General features: G+C 38.6%; 1 protein-coding gene and 1 long non-coding RNA gene across 2 annotated transcripts in view; both read right to left on the bottom strand.

Annotated features, from left to right (window-relative positions):
• LOC311281718 (uncharacterized protein) overlaps window positions 1–16,949 on the bottom strand; it is a 54,489-nt gene that overhangs the window by 34,741 nt on the left and 2,799 nt on the right. The window lies entirely within an intron of this gene.
• On the bottom strand, window positions 7,740–16,380 carry LOC311282361. The gene is made up of 5 exons (XR_014625928.1): window positions 16,103–16,380; window positions 15,811–15,916; window positions 14,677–14,800; window positions 9,614–9,677; window positions 7,740–8,104 (listed from the first exon to the last, which is right to left on the bottom strand). It is a non-coding gene; the product is annotated as an uncharacterized lncRNA (long non-coding RNA).

Here is a 16,949-nt window from a genome sequence, read left to right as displayed (position 1 = left end):
TGTAAATTATTTATTCATGTGTTTACACATTGTGTTGAGCACTGTTACTTACCTGTTACAAATTATCTGTACTAGTATACAAGGCATTTACAACACTTTCTGCACCCTCTGATTGCTACATACATACAAAAATACATAAAAAAAAAAAAAAAAATTAAACATTAATGAACCGCATATTCATGTTTTGTAAATGATTTGTTAATCATTAACTAATCAATTGTAAATTACTTACAACTGAATATACAAAACATACACACACACACAATAAAGAACATATCTGTATTGGGACGCTCGGTCCTTTCCCAAACTCCGGGCCGTGGGGCTGGCAGACTGAAATTGTTCCATTGAAACAGCACTGGAACAGCTCCCTTCTTTAGACGTCTGCGCCCAGCTGGAGTCGGAGGCGCTATCACGTCTTTACTTTGAAAGTGTCGGCTGCAGACTCGTGTGTTTGTTGTAAGAAACCTGTCTCGTCGGATGTTAATCACCCACCGTTTATGTAATTCAATGTCTTTGGGAAAAGTAAAAAAAAACTAACTGAAGAATTGCATGTTGCAGACACTGTGCATTGCGGAAAACAGCAGTGTTAACAACAGTGCATTAACTATGTTAACAAATAAAAAATTCAATAATGTAGGCTATTATTAGTAGCCTAAATGTTGAAATTAACATTAACAACGGTTAACAAATTAACAAAGTGCAGTTTATTAATAGAACATGATAACTAATGTAGTTAACTGGAATTTAATATATGGAACATTATTGTAAAGTGTTACTGATTTGTTATACACCGATTCAGACGTCTCGTGAGTTCAGTGTTGGATCAGTTGTTTTAACCATTCATTAAAGTGAATCGGTTCAAATGAGTCATTAGTTCGCGAATCGGACGTGTCATTAGTGGACGTGTAGCCTACGGCACGCGTTGTGTGATTATCCCGGCAGTCTATTTTTTTTTTTAGCACAATTCACACTCCGCGGTAATTCAGGAGAAAACCAATCTCCGAATGCTCCACGTGAAACTTATTTTTCTATCGTGTCAAATGATTTTGATTAATATGCGCGAGGGAGAGAGCAAGACTGCGCTCGTGTTTGAAGACGTGAGAGTGCGCGCGCGCGGCCCTGTCAAGCGCAGCAGTCGTTCTCACTCGACGATCAAATAAGGCTTTGGCGGCCGCCAAAAAAAAATTCAATGCAGGAAAACCCCTGGTTGGTTATATAACGTTGGATATAATGATGGTCCGGCCATCGCGTATCAGCGCACATAAGGTACAAACTGTGAAGTAATTTACAAACGGTTTTTAGAGAAATGAAAACAGGTCGCACCACAACCATTATTTGCACTTGCACAAATGCTCCCAAATATATTTTTAGGTCGCACAGATTAAATTTCAGGAGCATATGCGACCAAAATGGTCGCAATTGCGAGCCATGTATATGTATACGTATGTATAACTGTACAACATGTGATGAATGTGTTATCATTTTAGGACTTGCTTACAAATACAGACATCTCGTCGACTGGATTTTCACCCGCCATTTCATCTCCATGGTCCGCCATTTCACCCCCACGATCCGCCATTTCACCCCCACGATCCGCCATTTCAATCTCCACGGTCCGCCATTTCACCTCCAAGCTCTGACATGTCTCTCTTGTAACTTGGCATACCTGAAGAGTGAGTACTAGTAAATGCTTACTTCACAGACAATACTGCTCTTAAGCAATTAAAAACACGCTTGCATTTGTAGGTCAATATTCATTCTGCCAAGTAACTAACTTGCAGTTGCAAGAACAGAAAAAAAAAAAACAATTAAGTGAAATTCTCTTGTTTTTTAGATCTACCAGTCTTTATTCTGGTGAAAAGTAGCATCCAAGTGTTATACAACATGTTTAAGCTTGGGTATCAGAATATGAGCATTTTAAAGATATGTAATTTAATTCCTTCTTTATGTCAATGTATTTTTTATCTACAATACAGACATTTGGACATTACTCACATTATGCGTTGCCTGCGGTCGAGGGTGAGGCAGAGGGCTATCACTGCCAATCAAGTTAATGTCCTCCGTGGGAAGGAATTTGATTGTGCGGTGAGAGCTTTCAGTTGGTCCACGTTTGATCCTCAGTCCAGGCTGGATGTGGTGTTTGTGGATGAGAGTGGAGTGGGTGAAGGGGCTGTTGATGAAGGTGGGCCAACAAGGGAGTTCTGTCGTCTCCTCATTGGGCCAGCTCCAGGAGCACCATATTTTTGAAGGGCCTTCCGAATCACGAGCTTTGGCTCTAGACAGTGTTGGTATGTTTGCTTTCCACACAATCATCTTAAATGTCACTTTTTTAATACTATTATATTAATATATTATATTATAACATTGGTCACTGGGTATCCTACACTAAACACTAATAAATGGTAATGCATAAAGACCTTAAATTTTAAACAATTTTCCTCTATAGCTCTGTACAACGGGGATATATAGGCTTGTGGGCCAAATGGTAGCAGTTTGCCTAATTCAGGGAGGGGTTTCTCCACACTTCTTCTCTGATCGGCTCTTCAGGCAAGTCTGTGGCCTTCCACCGCTTGCCCCTTCCATAGAAGAGTTGCAGGACAAATTGCGCAAGGCAAGTTTGTAAATTACTTTATAATGTAATATCATTAGAATGTTAGAACAGTTAGTCAAGCGGCAATGTACTGGTTTGTAGATATGACTCTTTTTATGAACTGGACCTGTAACTCTCACATATAAAGAGGTTAAAGTGTTTCCATGCATTTATTTTAACAGTAGTAATTACTAGTTAAATATGTAGTTTTAATAGATATATATCAATTGACCCTTCGCAGGGAGTTAGATTGACAGGCGATCTGACCAATCATAATCCGCCGAATCCGCCATTTTTGTCGGACAAAGCAGTGAGGAGAGTTACTAGGAGGGTTTGAACTTGAAAAACAGAGTGTACTGACATCTCTCTGCGGTTAAAACAACATTCTGATGTTCATTTATGTTTATTTGATGCTATAAATGAACTAGAAGGAAGAGATGATCGGTTCACGGGCAACTTTAACTGAGGCTCTACAGCAATCTGTCAGACATATTAAAGAGCCACAAAAAACAGTATTTATTGTTTAAATTTCGTAAAAAAATGACCAGATTTGAAAGCTGAGACTTTTTCATATCAAAAGTACCCTGATCTGTCCTGTCTGTCAGTGTGTTGTCAGTGTCCTCTCTCCTTCACGATGTGTGTTTCACTGCGTGAGAACATGGTGTGGCGTGAAAGCGGCGTGGCTTGTCGGACATGCAACAGTAACTAAGGGAGGCGGGTCTTTGCGAACGGTCAATTGTCTATAAAGGACAAATGGCTTTGAGAGTTTGTTATAACTTCAGAAATTTAAAAAAAACTCCATAATAACCATCTGTGACAACTACAAACTGTCTAGCACCCCCCAGCAACCGTTTAGAACCACCTTGAAACCATATTGCAACATATTTCAGCCCCACAATATCATACAGACATGGTTGTTGGCTCGTATGCAATCATGTAAAGCACCCTAACAAACGATTGCTGAGTTTTGCCACAGCAAGCACCACTCACATTTTCTCCAGAAAATGTAGATATCTGCTTTATTATATTATAAAAATAGCTATATGTTTTATATCCTCCTTAGAGGTCGAGTCGATTCCCAGCCCTTGGTTTGGGGAAGACCTTGATGCAGCACAGCCCACAGCGCTCTTCTCCAGCTCACCCATCCAGCTGAACTTACTCCAGGAGGAGCTGACCAAACCCACCAAACCCCTGAACAGCACCGGTCCTGAGAGTCTGCACCAGCACCACGCCAAAACGGTGAGACCCTACTGAGACCTGGGTTGGAGTGGATACTTTTTGGAAGCTGAAAAACATGATTTACTCCATCTGAAACTATTTTATAAAGTATTTTGCGAATACTTTTCTAATTGTTATGCATGTAGTTCTCATGACCTCATATTATGTTATTATATTATTGTTATTAAAGTAATTAAATGTGTAAAAATACTTGTAAAGATACTTGTAAAAAAAAAGGGCCTCAAGATTGCAAATTGATGTTTCATTGATTAGTACTAAAATACTTTATAATATTTAAGTAAAATGTATTTAAAATATATATTTAAAATCTTTAGTAAAAATGAAAGTGAAAGGGCCATAAGAGGCCAATTATGTTATCGTATTAATTATTAAAATACTTAGTTTTAGTAAAATATCAAAATATAATATTAAAAGACTTGTGTGAAAGGTAATATTTTAATGTAAAAAACTTTACTTTTTACTTTAAAAATTACCGTAAAAAGTGCCATAAGACATTTTTATTTTAGTAATTGTTTTTAAAATATTTCAAGTAATTTAAACGTTTAAAATATTTAAATAATTGCAAAAATTCATATGAAATGGCCATAAGAGGCCAAATAATAATAATAATAATAATTATTATTATTATTAGAATGCATGATATAATTATCTAATCTAAAATTGAAATGCTTGTAAAAGGGCCTTAGACCTGCATATCTTTGTTTAGAAGTTTTCCTTAAGAAGCTGAAGTGGGAATGAAGTTAAATCGATTGACTCCAGCTGTCTGTTTATCTGCTCACAGGAAGAAGCTCCCAGCGAGTCGGGGAACCAGGATGCCCATTCTACCTCCAGCGAAATGCTTGACCAGTTGCTACAGGAGGATGCCCGCTCAGGAACCGGCTCCAACTCGTCGGGCAGTGGCTCCGGAGAGTCGGGTTCACTGGGCTCCGGATCCGGACTGGGATCTAACGGAACGTCAACCAGCCATACCGGTGCTGTTCAAAATCACTCGTCCATGACACTTAATGTTGTGTGGAGGGAATTCACCACAAAATAGCTTCTTTCTGTAGATAGTGTTAAGACTTTGGATTAGTTGCCTAGTTTCAACTAGACTGCGTAATGTCTCTCAGAAGATTATTTTAATGGAAATTCGATGCAAGAAGAAGTAGTAATTTACTCGCCCTCGTTTTGTTCCAAACATGCACTAAAAACAAAAATAGTGTAGAAACAGTTTTCTCAGAAATTGTGTGTAAATTTCACAAACAATGGCATGTAACAAACTGAATTAAACATGACATTTTGAATTAGATAAACTGAAATAGTTTTTTAATAGTTTGAAAAATCACTTTTTGTAGTTTGTATGACTATATAAAAGGCAAAATGTCATTAAACTGAGCTCTGACGTTTCCCGTACCCTAACCCTAACCCACAGGGGAAAGAGATAGCACTGCCAGGCTCTCTCGCTGAGGTAGTTCTGATCAAGCTAAATGTCTCATTGCGCCGTCAGCCCTGAGGTAGGTGACTCCAGGTGACGGTACACAATGAGACTCGTGTTTAGCAGCTTGATGAAGTGGATCCTTTTAAAAAGCTCCTGATTATGGAAGGAGGAGAGGGCGAATACAAGATGTTTTAGCAGGATTTAGATGTTGAAATCAAAGCTCTGTGCTGTTCAGTGTCAGCTAGCAACGTGCTGAGGCAGCCTAAGTGAGTTTGGTTTTGTGTGTGTGTAGATGTCCATGCAGGGATCAGGACCAGGTTCTGCAAGAAGACCGAGAGAAGCTGCTTCTGATGCAGCCCTGGTTCACCCCGGACCAGAAGAAGGAGCTCGCAGAGGTTTATACCTGGATCCGTCAGCACACCGTCCCACAGGAAATCAACACACAGGTCGAGAACTTCTCATTCACGTCGGGGTTGAATGTATGTACTATTATAGATCTATATATTTAGCCTGGCTCCGCCCTCCTACGTACTTCCGCTCAGTTTTCATTTTCCTTCAGTATTGCGGTATATTCCTGGGTTTTCTCCGGCCAATTTTTTAGCGGTCCAATCAGCGAACAGAGAATGATGACGTTGAGGTCGTGCACTAGTTTGAGTTGTACGGTTACGTCACGGCCATACGTTAGCGATTGGTTATGGCGTATCCAATAGTTTTAAACTTCAACAGAGTACCCGCCTTCAAGGAAGTTAACGCTTGTCAATGGAGAGTGGCCAGACTCTCTGTACAAATTAAATGTACGAGAGTCTGAGAGGACCAGGCTACTATATACTGGCCATATTCATTCGAGATTACAGATGAGGGAGTTTCTCCTTGTGTCAGACGTTTTCCTGTTATATCAAAAATATAAACAATTTTAAAGTAACTGTTTTCTATTTGAATCTATTTTAAAATGTCATTTTATTTCTGCGATGCAAAGCTGAATTTTCAGCATCATTACTCCAGTCTTCAGTGTCCCATGATCCTTCAGAAATCATTGTGACCCTGGACAACAAAACCAGTCACAAGCGTCAGTAAAAAAAAAAAAAAATTAGATTATACGTCACCTGAAAGCTGAATAAATAAGCTTTCCATTGATTTATGGTTTGTTAGGATAGGACGTCTATTCGAAAATCTGGAATCTGAGGGTGCAAAAAAATCTAAACATTGAGAAAATCGCCTAAAAAGTTGTCCATTTATGTTCGCGATTTTGCATAAAAGAAAAATCCATCATTTTGACCCATACAATGTATTGTTGGCTATTGCCAAAAATATACCCGTGCGACTTGACTGGTTTTGTGGTCCAGGGTCACATATACTGATTTGCTGCTCAATAAATATTTTGTATTTATTGTTATTTCTCAATTTGATGCATCTCATATACATGTCAATGTTATATCAACCATCAGCTTCAGCCTGACTCGTGGTTTTTATCTAGCACTGAAGCATATATTTATTTTGCATCATCATGATCTCATAGATTTATTTTAAAATGTATTTCCAGGGCTGTGTGAGTTGTAACACCATGGAATCGGGTGAGAAACTGAATCTTCAGACTGATCCTCCTGACAGCTCCTGTCCGTCACAGGACAGCAGACCCGCCACAGACACCTGAAAGCTCTCCACTCCATGGACAATCGCTGCAACTGCAGGCCCTGCTGGGACTCCGGGAATAGGAAGGGAGAGCTTAGGAAGGGGAGAGCTGTCCGTGTGCCAGTCTCTCATGATCCCGTCTGAGGGCACAGCGTGAGGTGATGTCTCTGAGTTTGTACGCTCGCAGGAGATGGAAAGTTCCACATGTGAACGCTGGCACATTCACCGGTGTAGTTTTTTTAAGTTGTTGCCCGAACACGTTTTTGTTAATGTGTCCTCTACTGAATTTCGCAGGCTCAGGAGGGTTTATGATCTCCCAGAAGTACCTGTAATGAGCTTCTAACCACTTGCGCAGAGATAAATGTCCCACAAAGTCCAGCATCCTGTTTCGGCTGCTGAAGAACATTAGCACTCACCGCCAAATATAAAAGCGTCTATGAATGATATTTGGACCTGGTTTTACTGTCCAAAGCTTTACTTTACTGCTGCTTACTTTGACCGCTTCATCTCAAACTAGTCTAATGTTTAGTTCGCTCGCATCGAGCTGAATCGCCACAATTAAGCAAACCAGTAATGAGAGGGATGAAATTCTGTCCTGTCTGAGTTCATCCAATCCAAACGAATTATTTGAATGAGGCCTTAAACGAGGTTTCTGTCTGTTGTTACAACACAGTGTGTTAATTCATTGTCTCTGTTTCTCAATTTCAAATAATATTTTTCCACCATACAGGTGTCTGAAAGATGTCAAGCAGTGTCTCTTAGTATGGTATAAAACGTTATGGTGTAATGACTAATCTGAAGATTGGTTTGATGGTTGAATACTTTATTCTCATATTAAATATATATACAACATTTTTTTTTTTTTTTTTCATGTTGTATGGATAACATGAAAAAATTTAGCTAATTAATTGTTCATTAAATGTTTTAAAAGTTGGCATATGAACTATAATAAAAAAGAATACATTGCAAAATATTACCCTAAATGGGCAATGTATCTCGGGAGATACAGAGTATAACTTAGAAAATAAAGGTCATATTTTGGAAAATATTTTAGTCTAGATACATACAAAAATAGCAATGAATCATTTTTCCATTAAATTTATTCATGCTTTAAGGGTTTTATTAGTGACCGGTCAATCTGGGTGATTAATAATTTTTATTAATTACAATCCATCCAGGCCCACCCATAAATTAGCCGCTTCATCATCTGTTTAGTGACTTCAGGCAGACTAAAGGAGGGGGGAAAAAGAGCAGAGATTAAAATGGATGTAGTATACTTTGTTTACAACACATTTAATTAGCACATAAATTGCTTAAAGAACACTTAAATCACAGGGACGTCTATCGTTTTGTACAATTGCTGCCCCTGAGGGTTGTTCCATAAAAGACGCTTAGAAAAGCGGGGATTAAACTCCAAAACCGGACTTGAATGAGCCTAACAAATAAGTTGGGGCTAAAGTGGTTCCATAAAAGGTAATTGAAGTTCACGCAATCTCACTAATTTGATCCAGGTTTATCAAGTCTAGATAATTGCGTGTGGACACGTTTTTGAAGCAGCCCTAGAGGTCGATCGTGGATCAAATCGATCCACCATCAAACATCGTATATTTTGTGCTGTTTTATGCGTTTGTGATATGATTTTTCCCCCTCAGTGCAAAACTTACATTTTACTGTTATATTCTCCATCTGTAAATGTTAGAAAGTCATGCAAATGTATCCATTTTGCTGCTAATCTTCATATTGAACGAGCGCTGCTGCGCGCCAAATACGAGCGCAATAATTCTGACTAAAATATACATTTTGCAATTAATTTTGGAAAATTAAAATGCGATATTTTATAACACTAGAAATATCTTCTAATTATAATAATTTATCTTTAGGATGTTGGATAAGTTGCAGTGAACTTCTAGCGAACAGAAGTACTTCAGTGAACAGAAGTAGCCTAATTCAGGGAAGTTTATTTTAAGAAACTAAATATATAAAGATACAAAATATAGTTTTACAAGAATTACAGCTTTTAATGCAATACTTTTTTGGAGAAAGCAAGAATCCCCAGTTTTAAATGAGTAGATTTAGTTTCTAAAGTACATTATGGAGAGGATAACATGAAATTAAGAGCAAATTTTGTGATTTTAACTTCTGCTTTAAAAGCTTTTTTTAGATTGTGTTCTAATGTTCTTCTAATAATCATAAACATGTACTACAGCTGCCAAACAAAAACAGAGAGAATTGTATTCATAAATCTTTAAAACAATCTAATTAAATCTTGGGCACAAAACATTCAGCCAGTAAAAAAAGAAAACCTGTAGTATATATATTGTATTTATCTATCAATATATCTATCTATATAGATAGATATATTGTCTAATTTATCATTGTAGCCTTATTTAAGTTGATTTTCTGTATACTGTGTATTTATTTTTTGGCTCATAATGGTTAATAAAGTCCAATAATGGTATGAGAGAGTGTCAGTGGTAATATCATTGTGTTCTTGTCGGTCAGTGTTAGAGGATCTGTGTAACAGCTGAGGCTTAGCCTGACAGTTAGCCTGCCCTGGACCAGGCTAGTTTCCCAGCATAAGTTGCCAGGGTAACTGAGTTTGAACTATTTTAAGTTTGCTTTATGAAACAGAATCCACCGACAATAAGTCTGACTGACCAAAATAAGCTTGTATTCTAATCTTGTTTTATGGAACAACCCTCTGGAGTGAAAGAGCATGTAAATACTGTGATACTCACTAAACAATATGAGCAGGAAGACTCCAAACAGCACCAGACTGAAAAGGATGCAAATGGCCCACTTCTGCAAAATCAACAAACAAGTATACATTGTCATTTGGTGCCTATGATGGCGCTTTCAGATCACTTATCCATTATTTATGTTTTATTTTTTGTTTGTTTGTTTAAAAAAAAAAAATACTGTATGTCGTTATATTTCCTGTATTTTTAACTTTAAATGTAATGACGTTTTGGAATAACAAAAATAAATCTCACTGTATTTTAACCATCGGCTGCATATTAGTTTCTCTGTTTTTGAGTATGAGTATTTTAAGCTTATGGAAAACAGGAAAAGTAATTCTCTGACTATATTATTTTGAATAATTATGTATTATATTTTAAATATATGTATTTGTTAATAATTATACTTTTTAAATGATTAATTATTACCGATATTTATCCATGACAGCCAGTGGCGGTTCTAGAGGGGGGCCAGTAATATGTACTGAATATGTAGGCCTAATGCAAATGTAAAAATATAATGGAAATGCAAATACATTGTTGAACGATTGTAAACATGGTATTTTGCCTGTTAATGCCTGGCAGTGCAGTGCAGAAAATGATATGACAACAATAAGGTCTAAATGTAACTGGCCCCTCTAACAGTACAACTGGCCTCAGTTTGGCCCCCCCCAGTTGAAATGGTTTAGAACCGCCACTGATTACCGCTAGCCTGGAAATCCAGACCTAAATCTGAAAGATTAATGGTCTGGCATCGACTAATGAAAATCGCCCAGCTCGAAGGGGGGCACCAAGCATTAGGGCTGGGTAAAAAATATCGATTTCTCGATTTTAATCGATTCTCAGTTTTACGAAACAACATCGATTCTTAAATCCCAAGAATCGATTAGTCATCCTGTTTTCAGTTGATGAATGAATGGAACATTGTTTCACGCATCCCATCCAATAAATCGCAGTAATCTTTGTGCTTTGTTACTATTGATATGAAACAAAGTCTCAGATTTCAAATTACGTCTATTTTCTTAGGAAATTCAAAAACATAATTACCGTTTTGGCGCTGTGGCGTGAGATCGCTCTGGCGCAGCTCTGAGCTCTTCTCTTCCGCCTTAATAATACCAGTTACAGCGCGAAATAAACATGAATGAGCATCCGAAAGTGTGTTAAAAGGTAGAGTACAACTTATGGAAGTCCGTATCATGTCACATGGAATCGCTCAATCAGTGTTTCAACCGTGGAAAGACGTTAGTAAACAATGTAATGTAACGTCACATTTACCTCAGAAAAAACATCCAGTGACCATAAAATCGTTAGTCAGCTAGAAAAATGAACTCTAGAGAGGAGCATTTTGTTAAATATATGCACCATATTACATATTCATTATAATTTTTTAATGTTCTTCAATATTTAATGCATGTTTGAATGAAAAAAACTGGAAAGTTTTTTTTATGACAGCCACCATTTAAATTTTTATATAATTTCATATAACTTTATTATCATAAAAATAAATAAAAGTGTATTTTAAGTGTTTCTATGCAAATCAGTTCATTTTTACCTATAGTAGGCTAATGAAACCAATAGGCTACAACTGACTCCCATAGTTTACAATAATAGTTAAGAGATTTGTTTTCCTTGAGAAAATTTGAAATGTATTGTACCTGATATCCAAAATAATCGATATTGAATCGAATCGAATCGTAATCGAAATCGAATCGAATTGCAAGCTTGTGAATCGAAATCGAATCGAATTGTGAAATTTGTGTCAATACCCAGCCCTACCAAGCATGCATTTGAAAATCTCACTGCACGCAATTGGATAACACTACGGCCAATCACAACAAGCCCCGTACGCTTAGCTACCAGCAGAGCTAACTGGTAGATTAGACTCTTGCCGTATCTGGTTTGGCAAAACAGCAAAAACGCCCTTGCAAAGGAACGATTCAAGCGGCATCTTTTGTTCCTCTTTTAGATAAAAAGCCAAGTCTAACTCGTTCACTGTAGCGGCCAAAGCCATTTCAAACAACTGGTATTCATCCATAGCCATATTGCAATGTTTACTAATGACTTCGCCGTCACAGCGCTGTCGTCATCTGTTTAGCTCGCCTCTGGCCCGCCTATATCAGATAACCCGATGTGATTGGTGCAGCTCGGATACAAGGGCATATTTAATGAGCATCATTACTCTAAGCCAGAGTAACTCGCTGAGCAAATTCAACTTGTGCTCTCGCGAGAACTCTGGATATGTTGTTTCAACGCTAGATGGCACTAGGCTTGTTTGAGATGCGCCTTGCCTATTTTTTTACAGTCTATGGCCTTGCCTCGCCTGAAATGTATGCGAGAGTAGGCGGCTGCAGTGAGAGGAGGAGTGAAAAAAAATGCTGCCATAGACAGTATATAAACTGGACACAGCGACCCCATAGGTTTCAACGGAGAAAAGTGAAGCAAATTAGAAGCACTCATTTCCTGATAGCTGAGCGAACTGCGCAGACTCAAACTGAGCTTGACGACGTGGATGTGACGTGAGCAACCTGTCTGACAGTTGTAAGTCTTCTAGGAGCTGTGCCAAGAGAAATCTGAATCATTCCCTTCCGAATCTTGCAGAGACGGAGAGCGTGAGTATGAGCTGTCCATGAGCTAGGAGCAGGAGCAACTTTATGATTCTCTATGGGCTTCTCCCTTGACTTTATCGGACTTTATGCCTCCACGTCCCCCCGATTGACTGCGAGCTTCTCCTCCTGTCTCTACGGTAATTTCCAGAGAGACGCGTGGTTATGATGCAATCGTTAGCCTGTTTTTACAAAAACTGCTTCTACGGGGCCATAACGTAAGATACAAGGTAATGGAGCATTTTATACATTGTCGTGTTTCTTTAGAAATAAATAATGGGCAAATGGAGTCTTTAAACGCCTCAGATATAAAGTTATTCACTGTCAAAGTGACGCCAAAATGAATGGGAGTCAATGGGATGCTAACAGCAGGTGATGGCTTGTTAGCCAATGGCGACTTCCGGGGGTGGTACGGATTACCCGATTAATCGATTACCCCCCTGCTAGAAGTCAGCAAACTTTTCGTGTTTTTTTTTTCTTTTCTTTTTTTTTCGTTTGTTTATTCGTTTGTTCACTTCACTTCCCACAAATACAATAAACTGGATTACAATTCGGACCTGGACCATCTAGAAGACTACATCGACGAATACAACAATAGACTCTGCATCATGGGACGCTCTCAAAAAGCTAAGAAACCACGCACATCGGGCTCACCTGCTTCACCCAATGCATCTTCCTCACCCACATTTCCGCAACCCCCGTGCTGTCCCGAGGTAAGCGACATACTTACATCCATAGGCAATAAACTATCCGGACTGGACGCCAGAGTAGCATTAATAGAAGTACTGCACAAAGAATTCCAACAACTCCGCCACAGTCTGGAATACAGCCAACAACAAATCGACACGCTCACGCAAGAAAACAGTTCGCTCCAGAACTCTGTTACAACTCTCACAACGCAATTGTCTACTGTTACCACTCAGCTTGCCTCCATCACCTCCGAAAATAAAACGATGAAAGAAACAATTCTGGACTTACAAGCACGCAGCATGAGGGACAACCTGATCTTCACCGGCATCGCTGAATCACCCACTGACGAACCCGAGAAAGCAGTCAAGGATTTTATGGTTAAACAGCTCAAACTTCCAACAGAAGCTGTCAACAACATGACAGTATGTATTTATCTATCCGTCATAAACTTCAAACTACTTTCAACTTCAAACCACTTTAAACTTCATACGTTTAAAGGTCCCAGCTCCCAAGCAACTCCATAGCAACCAAACTTGAGTACCCTAGCAACCGTTTTGCAAGACCTATATCTCTGTATCAAAACATCGTATAGAGATGAGGTTTGGCTCTTTTGACTCATGCTAGCAAACAGCACTTCCAACATGCTACACATGCTAGCAGTGAATAGCTACATGCTAATAGCGATTAGGTAAGTGTTAAATCATTCTAAGAACTCTATAAAAACTCCATAGTAACCATCTGTGACAACTACCAACAACCTAGTAACACCATATCAACCGCCCTGAATACCTTAGCAACCGCCTAGCAACCCCCTAGCAACCACCCAGAATACCCTAGCAACCGCCTAGCAACACCATAGCAACCACCCAGAACACCCTAGCAACCACCCATAACACCCTAGCAACTACCTAGCAACACCATAGCAACCACCCAGAACACCCTAGCAACCGCCTAGCAACCACCCAAAACACCCTAGCAACCGCCCAAAACACCCTAGCAACCGCCTAGCAACCACCCAGAATACCCTAGCAACCGCCTAGCAACACCATAGCACCCACCCAGAACACCCTAGCAACCGCCTAGCAACCACCCAGAACACCCTATCAACCAACCAGAATACCTTAGCAACTGCCTAGCAACACCATAGCAACCACCCAGAACACCCTAGCAACCACCTAGCAAAAAAACGTTCTGGTCCAAACTTTCTCAAGCCAACTTAAAGTTTGTCTCGACGAACTTTCGCATCTAGTTATACATGCTATTACTATTTAAATACTTCTACTTATTACTATTATTATTTGTCATTGCTGGGTTTTTTTTGTTGTTGTTTTTTTTTTCATTACTGTTATTGTTGCCTTTGGCTTGCTCAGTTGGGGATATTCTGGGGATATCTAATTTGATTTTATCAATAAATTCCACTAGAAACAAACCTTGTTGTATTATTTTAATTTAATACTGTGAAGCTGCTTTGATACAATCTGTATTGTGAAAAGCGCTATACAAATATACTTGACTTGACTTGACTTGACTTATTATTACTGCTGTTTTATTGTTGTTTTTGTTCTGTTCTGTGTTCTATGTTCTGTTGTTGTGTTCTGTGTTCACCTTATGTATAATAAAAAAAAAAAAAAAAAACTCTGGATTTCCAGGGTACATTACAGCTGCATGAAGAACAAAACTTCCAATCATCTCTAAAGCCTTAATATCTATTATAAAACGCATTTAAAATAAATGAGTGCATGGTATGAGTGCTGAACTCCCTTGTTTTACCTTTATGTTCTCCCACCAGTATCTTGTTTCGACAGCGGCTGTGGTGGCCTGAAACTCCATTGCGCTTTGACCCAGAGAAGCCAACACAGATGATCGCGGTGGTCGGGTTGATGGAGGTGAGCTCCTGATAAATGATGAAAAAATAAGAATAATTTTACCACAAAATGAAAGAAAAGTAGAAGATTTAACATTAAACAACGTCGTCGTCCTAGACAAAGTGACACGTTCCTTATTCCAAGAATTGTTGGTGCACAGAGCCCTGAAAAGGGAAACCGCTTCATTTTGTGGGTATGTGTGGATAAAAAAATAAATTTTTACTCAACAGTTGTTACTCTGGTTAAAGCAGTTTCTGTTTATTTTGTAAAAGTCTTGGATGGTTTGCTGAATCGTTTTTGAGTTTACGACCCCACTGACAACTACAAGTCAATTTCTGAAAATACTTGGGACAATGGACTGTGGAGTACCCAGAACAGTGGAGGCTGGCTGGCTCTAACAACTGTGGGGTTTTGGTTTGTACAGTAAGTTAAATAAATGCTTGTATTTATTTATTTTATTTTATTTTTATCTACATTACTTTAACAACTGTGTTTATTGCATTAGATGGCAGAAATGGAGGTGAGGGACAAATGAACCTCTATGAAAAACGAAGTGATACAGGGAGAAGATCTGTGGCATCTGAGAAGATATCACGCAGCATCAATGGCATTGACAGCATATGCTGTTCAGCATATGAAGTACAAAAGGTATGTGTAAAATGTGTGTCCTCATTCATATAAATCAATTTAAAAGTTTAATAATTCAAGTAGATCGATGATTTTTTAAATATAGGACAGTCGAGGAGGTGGGAAAAAAAGGAATTTGTTCTCTTGTCAGTGATACTGACATTCTGGTACATACGTATAAGACTTTACAAAATTTAAAATGGCTAGATATTGTTTGCTATACAAAATATTTTTTTCAGGAGTTGTTTCAAGTGGAACAAATGGTGGCAAATAAAGACGTACTGGGAAAATGACAAAACCAAGAGCTTTCATCCAGCCTTGTCAGCACATGTTGAGGAACTTCTAGGACACATCGACAACATTGTGTTTGAGCAAAAGAAGGACAAAAAGCTTGAACATAGCAGCTACTGACCTTTCAATGTTTAAATTGACCCCGGCCTGAAATTGGACCGATCTTTTAACGTTAGCTGCTACCCTGTGAAACCAGTTGCGGTGATCGTGGTGATGGCGGTGAGCTCCTGATAAATGATGAAAAAATAAGAATAGTTTTACCACAGAATGAAAGAAAAGTAGAAGATGTAACATTTTTATAAAAACGATTTCCTTTCCCGAGATCACTATGGCAGCCAGCTTGGCATTGCTAGTGCCATGCTCTACCATTTGAGCTACTACAGCAATAATCTTCTTTTTAAAATACCAAGTACCTGGTCAGTCCAGCACTTTCTCCTCGAGATACTGCTTCACTGTACTCCCGCTGAGCTTCCTCTTTATCCTTCACAACTCCATCATATGTCTTCCCCTCTATGGTGCTAATGCAAAAATGACAGTAATCAGCAATGAAAATCAGGAACTTAGACAAACGGTAATAGCTAAAATAAATGCACTAAATTGTTAATGGTTTAATTTACATTAGGTAAGTCTGGCTGTTCATATGTGAATAGTATATAAGTGTTAGAGAAGGTTTTACTATTGCTTGAATATTGTGTATTTATTCATTAATTCATTATTCATTCATTATTCATTCATTATTTATCCCCCCCCCCCCCCCCGTTTTAGGATTCACCACTGTGGAGCATAGTTCGACTGTATTAATAAATGTCAAATTTTTACTTATTTCATCTGTTAACTCTCACTCGTTCCTATACTCACTCATTACATGGCATTAGTGGTTTTAATGAATAGGAGTTGGTATGCATATAATTAAGGGCATGCAAAGATGGGTGGTGTTTATCATATAGTGGGCCGGTCTGGGCCAAAATGCCCGGGCCGATTTTTTGTCCCAGTCCAGCCCTGACATAAGGTGTATAGCCTACAACTAGGCTATGAGAAAAATAATTCGTAAAACATAACAAAACAAACATAACACAGAACTTAAAGACGCTTCTCTGGCTGAGTGGTTCCCAAACCTGTCCTGGAGGCACCCCAACACTGCACGTTTTCGTTGTCTCCCTAATCAAACACACCTGATTCAACCCATCAGCTCATTAACCCATGTGATAATGAGCTGATTAATCAGGTGTGTTTGATTAGGGAGACAAAGAAAACGTGCAG

Source organism: Rutilus rutilus (assembly GCF_951802725.1).
Source record: "Rutilus rutilus genome assembly, chromosome: 22".
Taxonomy (NCBI): domain Eukaryota; kingdom Metazoa; phylum Chordata; class Actinopteri; order Cypriniformes; family Leuciscidae; genus Rutilus; species Rutilus rutilus.
This window is presented reverse-complemented; position numbering and strand designations above follow the sequence as displayed.